Below are 19608 nucleotides of genomic sequence, written 5' to 3' on the forward strand. Positions count from 1 at the left end.
CCCAAAGGACCAGGGCCTATCCCGATCCTACATGTCAACCTAGATCAACAACCCATTCAGGATGGTCAGGATGATCAGTTCCCTTTGCTTCAGGAAGACTTTGGCATGGACCCCATGTTTAAAAGATTGGAAGAGAGGTTGAAAGCAGTGGAAGGACGGAATCTTCTGGGAGTAGATGTTGTTGACTTGGGGCTGGTCCCAGGTGTGAGAGTGCCACCGAAATTCAAGGTCCCGATATTTGACAAATACAATGGCAGCTCTTGCCCCAAAACTCACGTGCAAGCCTATTTCCGTAAAATGGTTGCATACTCTGACGACGAGAAGCTACTTATGTACTTCTTCCAGGACAGCCTAGCTGGGGCATCCTTGGAATGGTATATGAGGCTGGACAGAGCCCACATCCGTTGCTGAAGGGATTTGGCAGAGGCTTTCGTGAAGCAGTATCAGTATAATGCAGACATGGCTCCGGACAGAACTCAACTTCAGAATATGTCTCTTAAAAGCAATAAGTGCTTCAGGGAATACGCTCAACGCTGGAGGGATACAGCTTCCCGTGTTCAACCTCCTATGTTGGAAAAGGAAATGGCCAACATGTTCATGAATACTCTCCCCGGACCTTACTTGGAGCGTCTGGTAGGTTGCAATGCTTCCAACTTTGCTGATGTGGTCTCTACTGGAGAAAGGGTGGAGAATTACCTAAAGACCTATAAGAGCCAGAGTGGAGGTGGATCCTCATCAGGGGTGAAGAAGTCGTTCATTCAGGGACAGAAGAGGAGAGAAGGGGATGCAAATGCCATATCTTCTTATCAGAACAGGGATAACCGGAGGAATAACTTTCAGAATTATCATCAGCAACCGTATGTTGCGGCTGTGACCATTCCAGCTGCAGCACCACTACAACAACAACAATCACAACGTCAACCAGCTCAGTATCAACAGCAGCAACAACCGGGTAACAGGCCCGCTTATCAACAGAGGCAAAGGATGATGGACCGGCGTTTCGACACCCTTCCAATGTCGTACGCTCAGATGCTTTCTAGTCTTCAACAACTACAACTTGTGCAACTGCGCACTCTGGCTCCTCCTGTTGGTAGACTTCCGGTGGGTTACGACGCCAACGCTAGATGTAGCTTCCACTCTGGGGCACCTGGCCATAATATTGAGAACTGCAAAGCTTTTAAGCACGTAGTTCAGGACCTCATAGATTCAAAGGCCATCGACCTTGCACCGGCTCCGAATGTCGTCAACAATCCCATGCCCCAGCATGGTGGTGCGAACGTTAACATGATAGAGGGAAAAGCCAAGTCCATTAAGGATGTGTTGAAGTTGAAGACTCCATTGTTGGATATCAAAGGATGCTTGCTAAAGGCCGATGTTTTCCCCGGTTGTGGGAAGGGTTGTTTGGATTGTGCCACTCAGAGTAGAGGTTGTTTGAAGCTACAGCAGGGTATCCAGGCCTTGCTCGACAAAGGTATCCTCCAGGTTGAAGATTTGTCTGTCCAAGAGTCTGTGGAAGAGGTTAAAGCGGGTGCCTCTATCTCATCCTTTAAGCAGGCACGGGCTGTGGTGGATTCAGGTGTTGCTCCCGGTTGGGGGCGTCTGTTGGAATTACCAATGAAAGAAGATAAGTCCGGGATTGGGTATCAGCCAGCTCTGACTTCTACAACACTTCAGGGGCCGATCACTTTCTCCAGTGCTGGCGTCATTCAGTATGGTCAAGTCTCTGCAGTCAATAAAGAAGATGGGGATAGTGATTGTGACATTGACAACTGGGTGCGTCCGAAGATCCCGGGTGAAGTCATCAACCATTGGTCTTCTGAGGAGATTGTCCAAGTCACTCTTCTTGAAGAGTAATTTTCTTTGTTAATTCATGCATATCCAAGTCTTACGTTCCGCCCAGGGCGTAATGACTCATTGTAGGGCCCATCTATGTGACAATTGCATTTTTATCATAAATAAAGGACGTCTTTTTGTATTCAAATATTTCGTTCCCTGTCTTTCTATTTTTGCAGTTTTCAAAAATAAAAAAAATGGCAATGTTTTGTTTAGTTTTCACTTCTTGTTCACACTCATAAGCACATACCATCACTCATGCAGATGCACATCACCGGATCCTATTGATAACGGTTCTGCTATGGTTCGCTTCGACTTTGAAAATCCAATCTTTCAAGCTGAAGAAGAGGATGATGAAGACTGTGAACTCCCTGAAGAGCTTACCAGGTTATTAAAACAAGAGGAAAGGGTTATTCAACCGCATCAAGAGTCTGTTGAAGTGATTAATCTCGGCACCGAGGACGCCAAGAGAGAAATCAAGATAGGGGCTGTTTTGAGAAATGATGTGAAGAAAGGGCTGATTAAATTGCTGCAAGAATACGTTGACATCTTCGCCTGGTCTTATCAGGACATGCCTGGGCTGGACACAGACATCGTGGTACACCGCTTGCCCCTCAAAGAAGGTTGTCCTCCGGTCAAGCAGAAGCTCAGAAGAACAAGACCAGAGATGGCTGTCAAGATAAAGGAAGAAGTGCAAAAACAGTTGGATGCAGGGTTTCTAGCAGTCACCAATTATCCGCCATGGGTTGCGAACATCGTCCCAGTACCTAAGAAGGACGGAAAGGTACGGATGTGTGTCGACTATCGGGATCTGAACAGAGCTAGCCCTAAAGATGATTTCCCATTACCTCACATCGACGTTTTGGTGGATAATACAGCTCAGTTCTCGGTATTCTCCTTCATGGATGGTTTTTCTGGCTATAACCAAATCAAGATGGCACCAGAAGACATGGAAAAGACAACTTTCATAACCCCATGGGGCACCTTCTGCTACAAGGTGATGCCGTTTGGTCTGAAAAATGCCGGAGCAACATATCAACGAGCTATGGTAACTCTGTTCCATGATAAGATTCATCATGAAATCGAGGTTTATGTGGATGATATGATTGCCAAATCTCAGACAGAAGAAGAACATTTGGTGAATTTGAAGAAACTGTTTGAGCGTTTGAGGAAATTCAAACTGAGACTTAATCCGAACAAGTGTACTTTCGGGGTGAGATCTGGAAAATTGTTGGGTTTTATTGTTAGTGAAAAAGGGATTGAGGTGGATCCAGCCAAAGTAAAAGCGATACAAGAAATGCCTGAGCCAAGAACAGAGAAGCAAGTCCGTAGTTTCTTAGGGAGGTTGAACTACATCGCAAGGTTCATCTCTCACCTAACAACCACGTGTGAGCCAATTTTCAAATTGCTGAGGAAAGATCAGGTTATCAGGTGGAATGAAGATTGTCAAAAGGGCTTTCGAGAAGATAAAAGAGTATCTACAAAAACCTCCAATCCTTATACCTCCAGTTCCTGGGAGACCTCTGATAATGTACCTATCAGTGACTGAGAACTCGATGGGGTGTGTATTGGACAGCATGACGAGTCTGGTCGAAAAGAGCATGCCATATACTACCTTAGCAAAAAGTTTACCGACTGTGAAATCAAATATTCGCAGCTTGAGAAAACTTGTTGTGCTTTGGCCTGGGCTGCTCGCCGACTGAGGCAGTATATGTTGAACCATACTACCTTGTTGATTTCTAAGATGGATCCAGTGAAATACATATTCGAGAAGCCAGCTCTCACCGGAAGGGTCGCTCGTTGGCAAATGATTTTAACAGAGTATGATATTCAGTACACGTCACAGAAGGCCATCAAAGGGAGTATTCTGTCAGACTACCTTGCCGAGCAACCGATTGATGATTATGAGCCAATGAAGTTTGAATTCCCTGATGAAGACATCATGTTCCTCAAGATGAAAGACTGTGAAGAGCCAGTTGTTGAGGAGGGACCTGATCCAAACGAAAAGTGGACTTTGTTGTTTGATGGGGCTGTCAATGCTAGAGGAAGTGGAATCGGCGCTGTCATTACTACTCCGAAGGGTGCCCACATGCCTTTCACCGCTCGTTTGACTTTTGAGTGCACAAATAATGAAGCTGAGTACGAGGCCTGTATCTTGGGTATTGAGCAAGCCATTGATCTGAGAATCAAGACTCTGGACATCTTCGGAGATTCAGCTCTGGTGATTAATCAAGTGAATGGTGATTGGAATACTCTCCAGCCCACTCTGGTCCCCTACAGAGACTACACGAGAAGACTGTTGACTTTCTTCACAACAGTAAAATTGTATCATATACCTCGTGATGAGAACCAGATGGCAGACGCACTTGCTACTCTATCCTCCATGATCAAGGTAATTCGTTGGAACCATGCTCCCAGGATCGATGTGATGCGCCTTGACAGGGCCGCATATGTGTTTGCTGCTGAACTGGTAGTCGATGACAAGCCCTGGTATCACGATATCAAGTGCTTTCTGAAGAATCAAGAGTACCCTGCAGGGGCATCCAACAATGACAGAAAGACTTTGAGAAGATTGGCAGGCAGTTTCTTCTTGAACAAAGACGATGTGCTGTATAAGAGGAACTTCGACATGGTTTTGCTCAGATGCATGGACAGACACGAGGTGGACATGCTAATGCAGGAAGTTCATGAAGGTTCCTTCGGTACTCATGCCGGTGGACATGCAATGGCTAAGAAATTGTTGAGAGCGGGTTATTATTGGATGACCATGGAGTCAGATTGCTTCAAATATGCTCGGAAGTGTCATAAATGCCAGATTTATGCTGATAAGGTGCATGTACCGCCGAATCCTCTGAATGTGATGTCTTCGCCGTGGCCGTTTGCCATGTGGGGCATTGACATGATTGGGAAGATTGAGCCGACTGCTTCCAATGGGCATCGCTTCATCCTTGTTGCCATCAACTATTTCACCAAGTGGGTCGAGGCAGCGCCGTTCGCGAATGTCACCCGACATGTGGTTGCCCGTTTCATCAAGAAAGAAATCATTTGTCGCTACGGGATTCCCGAAAGAATCATTACTGATAATGGTTCTAATCTTAACAACAAAATGATGAAGGAGTTGTGTCAGAACTTCAACATTCAGCATCACAATTCTTCCCCTTACCGCCCTAAGATGAATGGTGTTGTTGAAGCGGCAAATAAGAACATAAAGAAGATTGTGCAGAAGATGGTCGTCACGTACAGAGATTGGCATGAGATGCTACCCTTCGCCTTGCATGGGTACCGTACTTCAGTACGTACATCGACCGGGGCAACCCCTTACTCCCTGGTGTATGGTATGGAAGCAGTCCTACCTGTTGAAGTGGAGATTCCTTCCCTAAGAGTCTTGTTGGATGTCAAGCTAGACGAAGCTGAATGGATTCGGACAAGGTTCAATGAGTTGAGTCTTATCGAAGAGAAGCGAATGGCAGCCATTTGTCATGGGCAGTTGTATCAGAGTCGGATGAAGAGAGCCTTTGATCAGAAAGTGCGTCCTCGTTGTTTCCAAGTCGGAGATTTAGTGTTGAAAAGGATCCTTCCTCCTCAGACAGATCACAGGGGCAAGTGGACTCCTAACTATGATGGACCGTATATTGTCACCAAGGTTTTTGATGGTGGGGCCTTAATGCTTGCAACTATGGATGGTGAAAACTTCACTTCCCCTGTGAACTCAGACGCAGTTAAAAAATACTTCGCATAAAATAGACCCGCTGGACAGTAAAAAGAATAGTCCATGCAAAAATGGGCATCCCGACGAACCAAGAAAATGAAAAGGTTCGGGCAAAAATTAGGGACAAAAATAAAAAAATAAAAAATTGTACACCCGGTAAGTTGAAAACCTGAAAAGGCAACTTAGGCAAAAATGGGTATCCCGGTGGATTGAAAACCCGAAAAGGGCGATCCAGGCAAAAGTTAGGGATTAAGCGAATGACTGCGTTCTGAGTAGTTCTGAATCTCATCTCGTGTCAATGACTGGAAAGTTTTGAAGGATAGGAAACAGTCCAATCACCTTTTCAGAAGGCTGATCATCTGGAGGATCTTGAAGACGGGCAAGTCATAGCAGAATTGGAACCCAATAGAAATCCATTTCACATTGCCATTAGATTAATTTTTGTTTTTATCTATTGTGCGATTACCTCTTTCCAGGGATTGCTTCCTAATGTAAATGCCTATTCAGAGGCCATTCAATCAATAAAATCATGTTATTCAGTATATCTCTGTTTTCATTTTCATTTTACTGTTTTGTTTGCAAAAATGACGTCCGAATTTTTGATAAACATTGCATCATGACACATAAGGGCTTTACAGGTATATGCTTAATAAATATTTAAAATTGCTGTAAATTTTAAAGTGCTTTGGATCGTCTATTCAGAACAGATACCCTCGGGGCATTCCTTAAAAATCCCTACGGACGATCGTGAATATCTTCCCCAGTGAAGTCACCAACAGACGAATTCGGTGTCTTATCCCTGCAGAGCTGATCAGAGCGTTGGATTCCTCAATCCTCAGCAGGTTCTCACCACTGTACTTCCCCAAGCGGTTGTTTCAGGACATACACTCCCCAGTAGAGTTGATAGTACCAGACTACATATCCCCAACGGGGTTGACAGTGCCAGACTTTATCTTCCCAGCAGAAGTGGCTGCTCCTTAGAGTTCGATGCCAGATCGATAATCCCAATGCCAGATCCATGGTTTCTTTTCTTGAAGCAGAACCTCGGTACCGTATCAGTGTTTTCTCCCCCTGCTGAGTCATCTCTTGCAAATCGTGGTTGCCAGAACCATTGTAGCTTTCCTCAGCAGCAGGCTTCCAATGCCATTCTTTCCCCGATCAGAGTCTCGGTATGGCCAGAACACCGCATGGCTAGTCATCTCCCCACAGAGTTCTTTGCGCTGTGCATCTCCAACAGCCTTGCCAGGGTCCAGAGGATGGTAATCATTTCCCCATTAGATCCCCTTGCCTCAGCTTGGCATTCTACCCAGCATTTCGCATCCCTGCATGTAGAATCATATTGCATTGCATCCTCCCAAATCGCGTAGCATTTCCATTTTCATGGAGCATTACGCCATTGAAAAATTCAAACATACACATTGTAAGCATAAAACATTCTCGGTATCCCAAGTGATAAGCTAGAAGTTGTTTCCAGTACTCAGACTGAAGATTGTTCATGACTCACCTTGGTTATCCCCAGCAAGTGTCATTGGCCCATGCGCCGCCTCTATCATCATTCTCTATCTCTGCCGATACTGACAGGCATGAAGTGTTCCGGTATCCAGACCGAAGTGGTATTCAGGCCAGTGTTCCGGTATCCAGACCGAAGTGGCATTCAGGCCAATTTTCCGATATTCAGATCGAAGTGGCATTCAGGCCAGTGTTCCGGTATCCAGACCGAAGTGGCATTCAGGCCAGGTTTCCGATATTCAGATCGAAGTGGCATTCAGGCCAGTTTTCCGATATTCAGATCGAAGTGGCATTCAGGTCAGTGTTCTGGTATCCAGACCGAAGTGGCGTTCAGGCCAGTTTTCCGATGTTCAGATCGAAGAAGTTTCCGACGTTCAGGTTGACGCAACTTGTGGCATTCAGGCCAGCCTCTCGGTGTTCAGACCGATAGTAATAATCTCATATCTCCCGATGTTCAGATCAAAGTCATTTCCAGTATTCAGACTGATGAGCGGCATTCAGGCCATGGTTATTTCTGTGTTACCATTTATTTTGGTATCCAGGTTAGCATTCTTTTTCGGTATTCGGACTGACTCTCACCGTACCAGACGGATTCTTCTTTCAAGGAATTGTTACTTCACTTCACTCCAGTGCAAATTTTTGAGCTTTTATTGTGTTCAATCCCTCGATACCTCGAAAGTACGAAAGCCGCTGCTATCTTCTTTCCAGGTCTCCAGTTGATTGAATAGGGGCAGCTGTAACACCCCAAAATTTGCCCTCCTCACTCATGCATTCATTTTTTAGGTCATTTAGCATTTCATACCACATTGCATCATGTCAATCGGGATTAGCTCCAAGAAGCTCGGACATCATCCAGGACCCTTTGTGAGTTTTATTCAAATGGTCAGTCAACACAAGGAAAAGACTTGAGGTACTACCAACAGGGCCAGATGAGGCCTATTCACCGTGCAAATCGCCAAGCTGGAAGAAGCGAGAATTTGCTGCTGAGCTGTCATGCTCGCTAGGCGAGCAGATGCTTCGCCTAGCGAAGAGTACTGTCATGCTCGCTAGGCGAGCAAATCCTTCGCTAGGCGAAGGACGCGCATTTCAGAAATATCAGAAAGTTTTGGGCCTGAGCTGTCCTCATTCAAAGCCCACAAGCTGCGAAATTTGGTCTATAAATACCAGAGTAGCTGAACACTGGCTGGACAGAAAAGACCAGAGACTGGGGAAGGAGACCTAGGAACTACTCTGCAGAAACCTTCAGGCAGCTCTGAGAAGTTCACTCCGCCTCACACGAACCCTAGTGCTACTTTGCAGATCCGGCCGCACCATTCAATCCTAATCAGTCTCTCTCATCAGGTATGCCTTTGTTCCTACTACTTTACGCCTCGAATTTGAATATTGTGAATATATGAGGTAACATCTGGTTTTGCCCACGGGTTTATATTTGTGTATGAATATGTATAACAATATCTTGAATGTTTTAATCATTTTCGTTTATGAGTTGGATACCACAGGGTTTCGGATCATAGAAATCGAACTGTTATCAAGGAGGAATCCAAAACCCGCAGGCCTTCGCTAGCCGCTTCGCTAGGCGAGCCTGTAGCGAAGCTTCGCTAAGCCTTCGCTAGGCGAAGCAGTCGCGAACGTGACAGTATCTGCTTTTTGTTCTGTTTTGTTCTAACCTGTTTTTTGGTGTTGTCGTGCCATTGTTTTCCCGGGATCTCACCTTGTTTGTCTAACCTTTTTGTCGAGTTTTTGTGAGGACTCATACACTCTTGCAGGGATACCATTCGGAGGTTTATTCTGACTACTCGTATTGACTGATTTTCTTTGATGGTCTAGCTGGAGAGATCTCAGGGTTGCTAATCTCTTAGTTGCTGAAACTTCGGATCTTTATCCGTGTGGTAATTTTTTCCCTTTCTCGTACTTTATCGCTTTCTTAGCTGGAAGACCTCGATAGGAGGCAATGTTTGAGCCCCTTGGTGGCATTTTACTTTGAGATACATGTTTGTGTTTTTGTATTCGTATCCCCACAGGTAGCGCGGTTCCTTCGTCAAGGACTGCCTGTTTGCCCTCGAGCATCCCAAACCCTAAAAACCATAATACACGTTTACTCCTTCTACTACAGGCGAGTAAGTCTCCAAAGGTCGAGCATCCGGTAGATTGCGTAGTGACGCTGTTCGTCCAAAACCCAATCCATAACCCCGTAGTTAGCCGAACTACAGCTTGCTCTGATTCTCATTCCAGATGAGATACGTAGGCATAAGACGCGATGTCTTAGCGAGCACACTAACCCCCAACCCATAGGTTAGCCGAGCTACGAAGACTCTGATTCTCATATTCAGATGAGATACATATGCAGTGGATGCGACATCTGTGCGAGTCATTTCTCTTAACCTTTTAGTAAATAAACACATTAGGTAAACCCACACCCTTTAGACGAAAACCACAAAAGTGGATCCCGTAGAGTACTACGGATGCGTAGGGGTGCTAATACCTTCCCTTCGCATAACCGTATCTCGAACCCAAGATTTGGTTGCGAGACCCCGTCTTGTCCTTTCCTTTTTTCAGGTTTACTTCGAGCGTTTCCTTTCCCTCCTTTGGGATGAATAACGCACGGTGGCGACTCTTCTGTCTTTTTTTCTTTCGCCGGTTGTTTTCTCGCACACTGTATTTTTCAGGTTGCGACACATAGGACCAAGCAAAGATTTCCACATAATCACGTAACATTTGAATTAATCTGCTCTTGACACCATCTTCTAATTCAGCTCCTATCTTGACCTCTTTCCTGTTTTCTTCAGTTCCTAGATTCACAACTTCGATTGGCTCTTCATGTGGCTGTATAGCTTTCTCTTCTTGTTGTAATAACCTAGCAAGCTCTACAGGTACTTCACAATCTTCATCCTTTCCATCTTCTGCTTGATAGATCGGATTCTCGAAATTATAATTGGCAATAGTAGAACTGTTATCAACAGGATCCAGAGTGGATGAGGATCTGCATTTTAGTGATGTGGGTGTGTGTAAGAACACATAGCTGATGAAAATAAAATCAAAGAAAAACAAAGAGCCCAATATTTACGAAAACGAAACGTCCATTGATTTTTATTGAATGAAGTATGCAAATGAAATGACATCCCGAAACAAGCATACCATTGTGCCCCGGGTAAGGCACAAGGCTTAAAAGTTTAATTGTTCAAACTTAAAAATAGCAACACAGTAATAGTATTTACTCCTGACTAAAGGAGATAGGAATAACGTCTTCAGTCTTCCAATTGTTGAGCCCATCACCCACAGTAGGAAAAATCCAGTTATCCAGATTGTAGTCTTCATTATAGTCACCCACAGCATTGATTTGATCTTTCATGTTCCCTGGATTGGTGATACGAACAGCACGAGCACGACGAACAGCCTTCTGGGACTCTGCAGTGAAACCCAAACCAAACTTGTCAGACTTGTAAGGAATGTCGGGAAGCTGACCCCAAATAGTGCAACCACCTTCTTCAACCACAGCTCTAGCATCTTTGAGGGAAGCCATTGTAGGAGGTACTCTGGTAACCACAGGAACTCTTTTAACCATAGGAGGAGCTTCAGTAGAGGGAACGACCCAAGGAACTACTTCAAATGTCTGGCAAGGAGTCTCAACATATTCACCTTCCACTTCAACATACTTAAATGTATTCACATGACTGACCATATATTCTTCCTCTCCATAAACAGTTACGATCTTTCCCTTCACTGGATATCTCAACTTCTGATGTAGAGTGGAGGTCACAGCACCTGCCCCGTGGATCCAGGGGCGCCCAAGCAAACAAGAGTACGCAGGACGAATATCCATTACATAGAAGGTAGAATCGAAGACTTGAGAGCCTACTTTGATCGGGAGATCTATTTCTCCGTGCACCACTCTTCTTGAGCCATCAAAGGCTCTCACCACTATATTACTTGGTCTTAACACAACATCTTCAGGACTGAGCTTGTTCATAACCTCTTTGGGAAGTACATTCAATGAAGAGCCATTGTCTATCAACACATGAGACAAGGTAGTGCCCCTACATTCAATGGAGATATGTAAAGCTCTGTTATGGTTTCTTTTGGCAGGAGTCAAGTCAGCATCAGAAAAACCTAACCCATTATCATAAGTCAGATGTGCAACACAATTTTCAAATTGATCCACAGAAATTTCATTTGGTACATGAGCAGTCCTTAAGAATTTGATCAAGGCTTTAGCATGAGCCTCAGAACACAGCAACAAAGACAACATGGAAATTTTGGAGGGAGTATGCCCCAACTGGTCAACAATATCATAATCACTCTTACGAATGATCTTCAGCACTTCTTCCATCTGTTTAGAGAGATTTTCAGCAGTCGGTGCTTCAGCTTGCACAGGTTCAACCACAGGACCTTTGCCTCGAGCATCAGTACTTGGCTCAGAAGTGGAGGTAGTAGTTGGAAGAACTGTATTTTTTGAGGTAGCTGGAGGAGAGAAAATTCTTCCACTTCTGGTGATCTTACTAGATCCAGCAATATTATCAACATCAAGGTTATCATCAGTAACAGGTGTATCAGTCAAAGGTTCCTGCTTAACACCATGGATATAAACATCAGAACCGTAATTCCAGGGTATAGCTTTATCAGAAGTATAAGGAATAGGGCCAGGAGTGGTAATAATCATGGGAGGCACTCTAACTTCAGCAACAGTCTTCACCAGGCCTTCAGCAGTAATTTTGGTAGGACCCTTGGAAGTGATCTTGACAGGGCCTTTGGAGGTAATCTTCACTGGCACTTTATCAACCATATCCACATCTTCAAACTTCTTACCTCGAGTTAGGTGTTCACACATACTTTCCACAGAAGAGTTCTCTCAAACAATATAGTGTAATTGTCCATGAGGCGTTGAATACCATCTTTCAACTTCCAGCAGCTATCAGGTTTGTAGGCACAATAAAAACAGTCTTCGTTGCAACCTGGAAAGAATCCAGCCTGCACCAGCTTCTTCTTGATAATAGATAAGGGAGTAGTCACATCTGCTACTGAGGAAACATATGAAACTTCATCGACAGCATTAATAGTCTTCTCATGATTGGGCATGGGAGCAGTAATCACATTTGGAGTCCCAGGAGGGTCAAATTCAATCTCCCCAGCTTCAATCATATCTTGAATCTTATTTTTCAGCACCCAGCAATTGTTGGTGTCATGTCCCGGACAATTAGAATGATAGGCACATCGTGCATTAGGATTGTACCGAGGAGAGGAAGTATTAGGATTCTGAGGAGGGTCCTTCAAAGTAATGAGTTCCCCTTTCAACATGTGTTGCAAGGCTTGGGCCAGTGACATGTTGATCTTGGTGAATTGTCTTCTAGGCTTCTGTTGATTACTCTGTGGTAGCTCTGGTGTTGCAGGAGTAGGATTAGAAATGTGAACTGCTCCTACGGATTGGTGACTTCTGTTACGGCCAGGTTGACCATACACAGCATTAGACTCCTTCTTTCCACTAGGGGGCTTCTTTGCAGTGCTTGATGAAGAGGCACCCACCTGTATCTTACCACTTCTTATGCCACTTTCCACACGCTCTCCAATCATTATCAGCTCAGTGAAACCAGATGATGAGCTTCCAATGAGGTGACTATAGAAAGAACTATTCAGCGTACTCATAAACATATCCACTAGCTCCCTGTCAGTCAGAGGAGGTTGAACTCTGCCAGCCAGGTCTCTCCATTTCTGGGCATACTCCTTGAAATTCTCCTTAGCACCCATTGACATGCTTTGTAGCTGCATGCGAGTAGGTGCTAAATCAGCATTGTATTGGTATTGCCTGTAGAAGGCCTCAGCAAGATCATTCCAATCACGGATATTGACACTCTCCAATTGATAGTACCATTCCAATTGAGCTCCAGACAAGCTCTCTTGGAAGAAATGAATCCATAACTTCTTATCAGCAGTATGTGGTTGAATCCTCCGGACATAGGATCTTAAATGCAGCTTGGGACATGAGACACCATCATACACCACAAAAGCAGGAACCTTGAAACCAATAGGTATAACCACTCCAGATATTAAACTCAGATCTTCAAAATCCAGCCCAGAAGATTTTTGTAACTCCATAGCATTCATTCTATCCACCAGCATCTTGTACTTATCTTCATTAGGATCATGATAATAATTTGCTTCAGAATCAGAATCTCCCACAGTATCATGGAGACTACCTCCCTCTTTCTCAGAATTTTCAGACTCATAATCATCAACCTGTTCCTTTGTCTTGATAGGGCCTCCGAATCTTCTTCCCAGATTGATAAGGCCTCCTGATCTTCTAGTCTTCTTCTTCTTCTTAGCCAGCAATGTCTTCAACTCATCTTGCCCCTTGGACAAGTTCAGAATCAACTCTTGGAATTGTGCATTCTGAGCCTGGAGATCTTTGACAGTCTGTTCAAGAGCCATTTCTGCTGAGGTAAACAGCGAGAAGATAAGATACCTGTTCATAAGAAACCTGTGATGCAATAATATGGTATGTAGATGCTTATGCAATGTTTTCAAGGACCGTAGGATTTAAATTTGTTTAAACCACCAAAAAGTAAACTTTTATTAGTAATAAACTTGTTTGCCCCTTGGGCTTACAATAAAAATGAAATGAATACAAAAAATAGGGTTTTAAGTCTCCCATGGACGTTTCCTCTTTGTGCTGAGGTATGAGTTGAGATTCCGCTCCTCGTGAAGTTGTTTTGTTAGCTCCAGGATTCTTTCCTGACTTGCCTTGTAATGAGTCTCAAAAGTATCTCTTTGCTCCTTCAACTGGATCCAGGACCTCTGTAACTCTTCCATGTCAGTGGGCACGTCTGGATGAAGAATGATGTAAGAAGTATCTCCTTCAGCAACAGGCTCCATGGTAACTGGCAGGATAGCAGGATATGGCATCATAAGAGTCTGAGCACGAGATCGTACCCATCTGAGATATGGTTCCATAGGAATAGTGTACTTGGGTTCCAGAGTCTTGCTGTCAACCTTGTTCACTTTACCCCATGCTCGTATGAACCTTTGACGGTAACCTTGAAGATCGTTGTCGTAGTCGAACATAATACCCTGAATAAGCATGTCATGAGGACCATCAGTCCAAGCGTAACCAAACTGACGTAGAGCTAAAGAAGGGTTGTAGGTAATGCCCCCTCTTATGCCAAGGAGTGGCACATTAGGGAACTCCCCACAACGGTCAATGATGGTAACATTCTCCATAGATCTAGAGCACCAATGAATATCTGAATGAGAAAGTGACATAATCCTCTTGGACCACCTGAACCCTTGTTCATTCTTCATCACTGATCGAGGAAGGTGAGAAATAAACCACCTAGATAATAGAGGTATGCAACACATCAGAGTTCCTCGTGCCTTCGTAGTACGGGTATGAAGAGAGTGTAAGATGTCTCCAAGTAATGTAGGCACTGGATTGCGAGTCAGAAATATGTTGATGGCGTGTACGTCTATGAACTGGTCTGGATTGGGGAACAGTACTAAGCCATAAATCAATAGGGCTAAGATCTCCTCAAAAGCATCATAGCTTACAGCCTTCAGGAATACTTGAGATTTCTTTAAATGTAAGGCTGCAGCAATGACTTCAGGTTTAGGCTCTTTTTCCAAGCCTGTAAAGGGTTTGTGATCAAGAATAGGTATACCCAGAAGCTTGGAGAACTCTTCCATTGTAGGAACCAACTGATAGTCGGGAAATGTGAAGCAATGATGTTTAGGGTCAAAGAACTGAAACAGGACACTCATCATGTCTTCATTGAACCCTGAAGTGACTAGATCCAGTAGGTGACCATGCCTCTTGATGAACTGGGAGTTTTCAGAAACTTGAGAGACCAATTCCTTAAGCTTAGGAGGTATTCCTACAAAGTTGATCCGGATAGTATTCCTACGAGCAGAAGCCATGACCTGCAACAAAGAACAAAGATAAATCCTTTGGTCCTTGAAATGGTTAGTGAAAATGCTATACTTATGATGCATGATGATGCTATGATGTTATGCTCAATCACAAACATGTGGCACACACAAACAAGTCACACAATAGCCCTAGGTTTGAAGGCTTGCATGAGGTTTAAAGGTAAGTACCCTCCCCTGAAGTTTAGTTGATTCATCCTGTCCTACAAAAGTAACCAGGTTCTAAGGGATCTCAAAATCATTGATCCTTCACAAGGGTGGTTGTTCAGTAGGCAACTTACTTGCCAACCAAAACCCTCCAAGTTTAGGATCTCAATGAGTGTAGTATCGAGTATCAACCAACTTCAGTCTTCACCAAAGCCGGTTATCTCACTACTTTCTAAAGGCCAAGATGGGATGACTAGGGTTCTAAAAGTCAGTTAGTGTATTGACAACATATGGCAGCCTCATATTATCCTCAACTTGCTTAAGGAACATAAGCACCAACCAAGAAGTCACACTAACTATGGCCACCAGATCAACCATATCGATATACGTCGTACAGTTTCCTTGGTCTATTGCCATTTACCTAAGGTACACTAGATCCGGGTTAGGGTCTTTCACACATAAGAGCACCCAACAGATAAGTATAAAGCAAACAAGGCAAACAATTTTAAAGTGATCTAATTCCTAAGGGTATCCCTCTTTTATTAAATCCCCAGCAGAGTCGTCAGTTCTGTAACACGGTGGGAGAACTGACTTTAGTTAAATGTTGCGGATAGCAAGAGTCGCCACCGACTTTTATTTTATCCAAAAGGAAAGGACATAAAAGAACAGGAAAGACCTTAAAAAGATTTTGAGTTCGGGGGGTAGGTTATACAAAGGGAAGGTATTAGCACCCTTTATATCCATGGTTATCCATGGGCTCTTAGTTACTTAGCTCACTTTGTTTGTTTGCAAGAGTGTAGTGTGTGATTAGAAAAATTTCTTTAAGTATTTTGTAATGACCCTCGTATGGGTGTATACAAAGCCTAGTTTAGAAATTGTGAGGTGTAAAAGTAATTTTGAAAAGTGTGAGCAAGTAACTATGAGATACCTACCCTAGATTAAGTCTTTCGTGTTCTCGTATATTCTTTCAATGGTAAGACTGTCCCTATTATTAAGGAATAGGTAGTCATTACCTTGGATGTGTTTAAGGGACGGGCGTAGGGTCATCGTATGGTCAATGAAGGCAACATAAGGGGTGTCTTTAGCAACTCGTAGGGACTATCATCATATTTACCGAAGGGACAAGATCATTATATCGTAGGCAACCTCGTAGGGACTTGATCTTTTAAGTTTATAGGGACTTGATGATTTTTCTGTTTGAAGGGACTTTGCTTAAGACACCCCTATTTTCGAGGGACTTGACCATTTAAAGAAGGCAACCAAGAGGAATATCCTAGGAAGTACAGATGGCGATCAAAGATCGACTTACGTGTGTGAGTGTTATTTTTCAGATATTTGTCTTGAATTTAATTTTCTAAGTTCAATTATTTACAGTTAGTTTTTTGCACTCCCTAAATTACTAACCACGCAATAAATATTTACAAAAATAAAAGCAAGAAAAATAAATTCCTAAACTATTACATGGCTATGGGACAGATACATAATAATCAGGCGAGAAAGAATAAATTACAACCTATACATTTGTTCCTAATATTATAAATAAACAAAATTAAAATAAGGAAAATAATGAAGCAAAAATAGAATAGATAAAAACAAATAATAATAAAATAATAAATAAACAATGGTAATAAAGCAATAATAAAATAACAATAATAATAAAGTGATAATAAAAAGGTTAGAATTTTAAAAGAAATTATTTTAGGTTAAACAAGTTAGATTTTTTTAGAAGTTATTAGAAAAATATGAGTTTAAAATAAATTAGTAATAATAAAAGAATTTAAAATACATTAATGTACAAATTATAAAATAAAAGAGTTATATGAAAAATATTAAGTTAGTTATTTACAAAATAAATAAAGATTATAGAAAATATCAAATTATTAGATTAATAGGCTTATTATTATTATTCAATTAGAAAAATGGTCAATTAGATTTTATTTACAAGATATATAAGGATTTATTATTATAAGTAAGTAATAAAAAAATAGTTATTAAAATAGTTAGTATTTATTATTTATTTACAAAAATATAAAGGTTATAGAAAAATATTAAATAATTAATTTAATAGGTTTTCACGCCCTACATTACTAAACCACGCAGTTAATATAGGATCAATGGCAGGAATTTAAATGGCAGAAAAATAAATGGTAGAAAAATAAAATGGCAGAAAATAAATGGCAGAAAATAAAATCCTAATTATTACAACGCTTTGGTGCAGTTACATAATAAAGATGGCGAAAAGTAAAACTGAAAATATTACAAGTTAAAACTTAAAATATTACAAGGACGAAGCAGTTACAGTGTATGAATAACATAAATATGAGCGAAAATAGGAAATAATAATAAGGTTTGTTAAGGTTTAAGAAAAGGTTTATGGTTTAGAGGAAATAACACGGTTAAAGTTTTAGGTTTGAAATTTAGAGTTTGTGGTGAAATTGTCAGGGTTTAGGAAAAATCAGGGTAGTTAGTTATGAAAAAAAATGTGCAGATCTAAATATATGTATATATAAAAAAAATATGAATTAAAAAAACAACGGCGTTGCTAGCGCAAAATTGCGATCATCGCAACTGGATCGGATAACACAAATGTCACGCCTCATACACGTATATGTGAAAACGGCGTATTGACACGATCCGATCCGAAAACATAATCAAATTATAACATAAAATAGAAATATATATATATTTAACCAAACCGCATGTATCTGGAATACATAACACAGTCACACATATGAACATGTATTCGAAACACAGTAACAAATATATCAACAAAATAGATAAAGTATATATCATATATAAACTATTACCAAACTGTGTGTACGATAGTATAGATCAGCCACTCTCAGTTTCTCTTTTTTGTTCTCTCTTTTGGCCTCCCTCTATCAGTCATGCTAGTAAATATATATAGGAACAAATTAGGTTAATGATAATGGGCCTAAGTTTATTTTGAAACCCAATATTAAATTAAAAACTGAATAAAGTTAAATAATTAAAATAGTTAAAATTAAAATAAAAACTAATTAACCTATTTATTTATTCTAGACCCAATATAAAAAAAAAATAGACTCAAAAAAAAAAAAGTCGGGCACCAAAATGCTCGAAAAAATAAAATGAACACGTCAAAATAATCAGCGTGAAATAAATGACTCGGAAAAATACAGCGTTTGGTCGGATTTTGAAATAAAAATTATGACCGTTTAAACTGCTCAGACTGATCAACATATGACCAAAAATAGTCGTAAAAATATTTTTAGCATGTCAAATTAAACCACGTGAACCGCAGATTAATGTTACCGACATTTGCAAACTTAAACTTGACATTTTTTCGTTGACTAATTTTAGGCACAGTTAAAAAGTTAATTTGACCAGTCTGTTTGTAAATTCCGAGAAATTATTCTGGCTAATATTAAGACAGAAAAAATGTTATGCTATGAAGATGATGCAAATGAATGTGAAACAAAAAATTGGTTAGAGTTAAAAATAGAGGGCAAATTTTGGGGTGCAACACCTACGTATCTCGTCTGGAACGAGAATCAGAGCTACCGTAGTTCGGCTCACGCACGCCGAAATAAAACACACACAAGCAGGCAAACATGGAACCCGAACGCCAGTCGCTGGACTTACATCAGCTTCCGAACCAAACAAACCCACACTGGAAACCAGATGCCACTTGATGGACTTATACCGGACTCCAAGCACACAACAATAGGATACGGAATGCCAATCATTGGGCTTACATCCATCTCCTAACACACACAAGAAGGATAACAAATAACAAGTTACTAAGGAGTCTGGCACTCGAGCCTAGCAATTGTCAAGCAAACACACACAAAAGAAAAAGGGTGAACACACAGACTAACAGGGAGTCGGGAACTCGAGCCTGATAGCTGTAAAGCACAACACACTCAAAAAAAGAAAAGGGTGCCCGGAGAGATCTCGTACGATCTTCTGCCTACGTACCTCATCTGGTATGAGGATCAGGGCAACGTAGTTCCCCTTAACAGGGGAGAAACTTTCTCCTAACCAGAGACAGAGGGAGACACAACTAGGGAGACTATGACTCGAGCCTAGATGTTATCATGCATATCATCCCTAAGTTAAGGTTGCTATCTAACTTGCACAGGCAGCAAGCTAATCCTAAACAGGCAAAGCAAAGCATACAAGCACAATCAAAACAAAGCAAACATACACAATTAGCACACACTATATACAGACAAAGGTGGGCTCACACAAAGGGTTAGGCTGCAAAAGCAAACCAACTGTATCAGGTGATGTTAGCTCTTAACCCTAACATTGAGAGTTAGGGTGAAGCAGATGAAATAGGAAGTGAGGGGTGTGCCTCACAGCTCTTATCCCTGGCCTGGGAGAGCTTCAGACAAAGGAAGTGTGGGTTCAAAAAGTGGGAACCCTTCTACACTTATGACACTGACTCAACATGGATCTTGGGTTAATGTCCACAATGCATCAACACCAGTTGTGCGAGCAAAGGGAAGACTCAA

Source organism: Lathyrus oleraceus, chromosome 4 (genome assembly GCF_024323335.1).
Source record: "Lathyrus oleraceus cultivar Zhongwan6 chromosome 4, CAAS_Psat_ZW6_1.0, whole genome shotgun sequence".
In the NCBI taxonomy this organism is placed as follows: domain Eukaryota; kingdom Viridiplantae; phylum Streptophyta; class Magnoliopsida; order Fabales; family Fabaceae; genus Lathyrus; species Lathyrus oleraceus.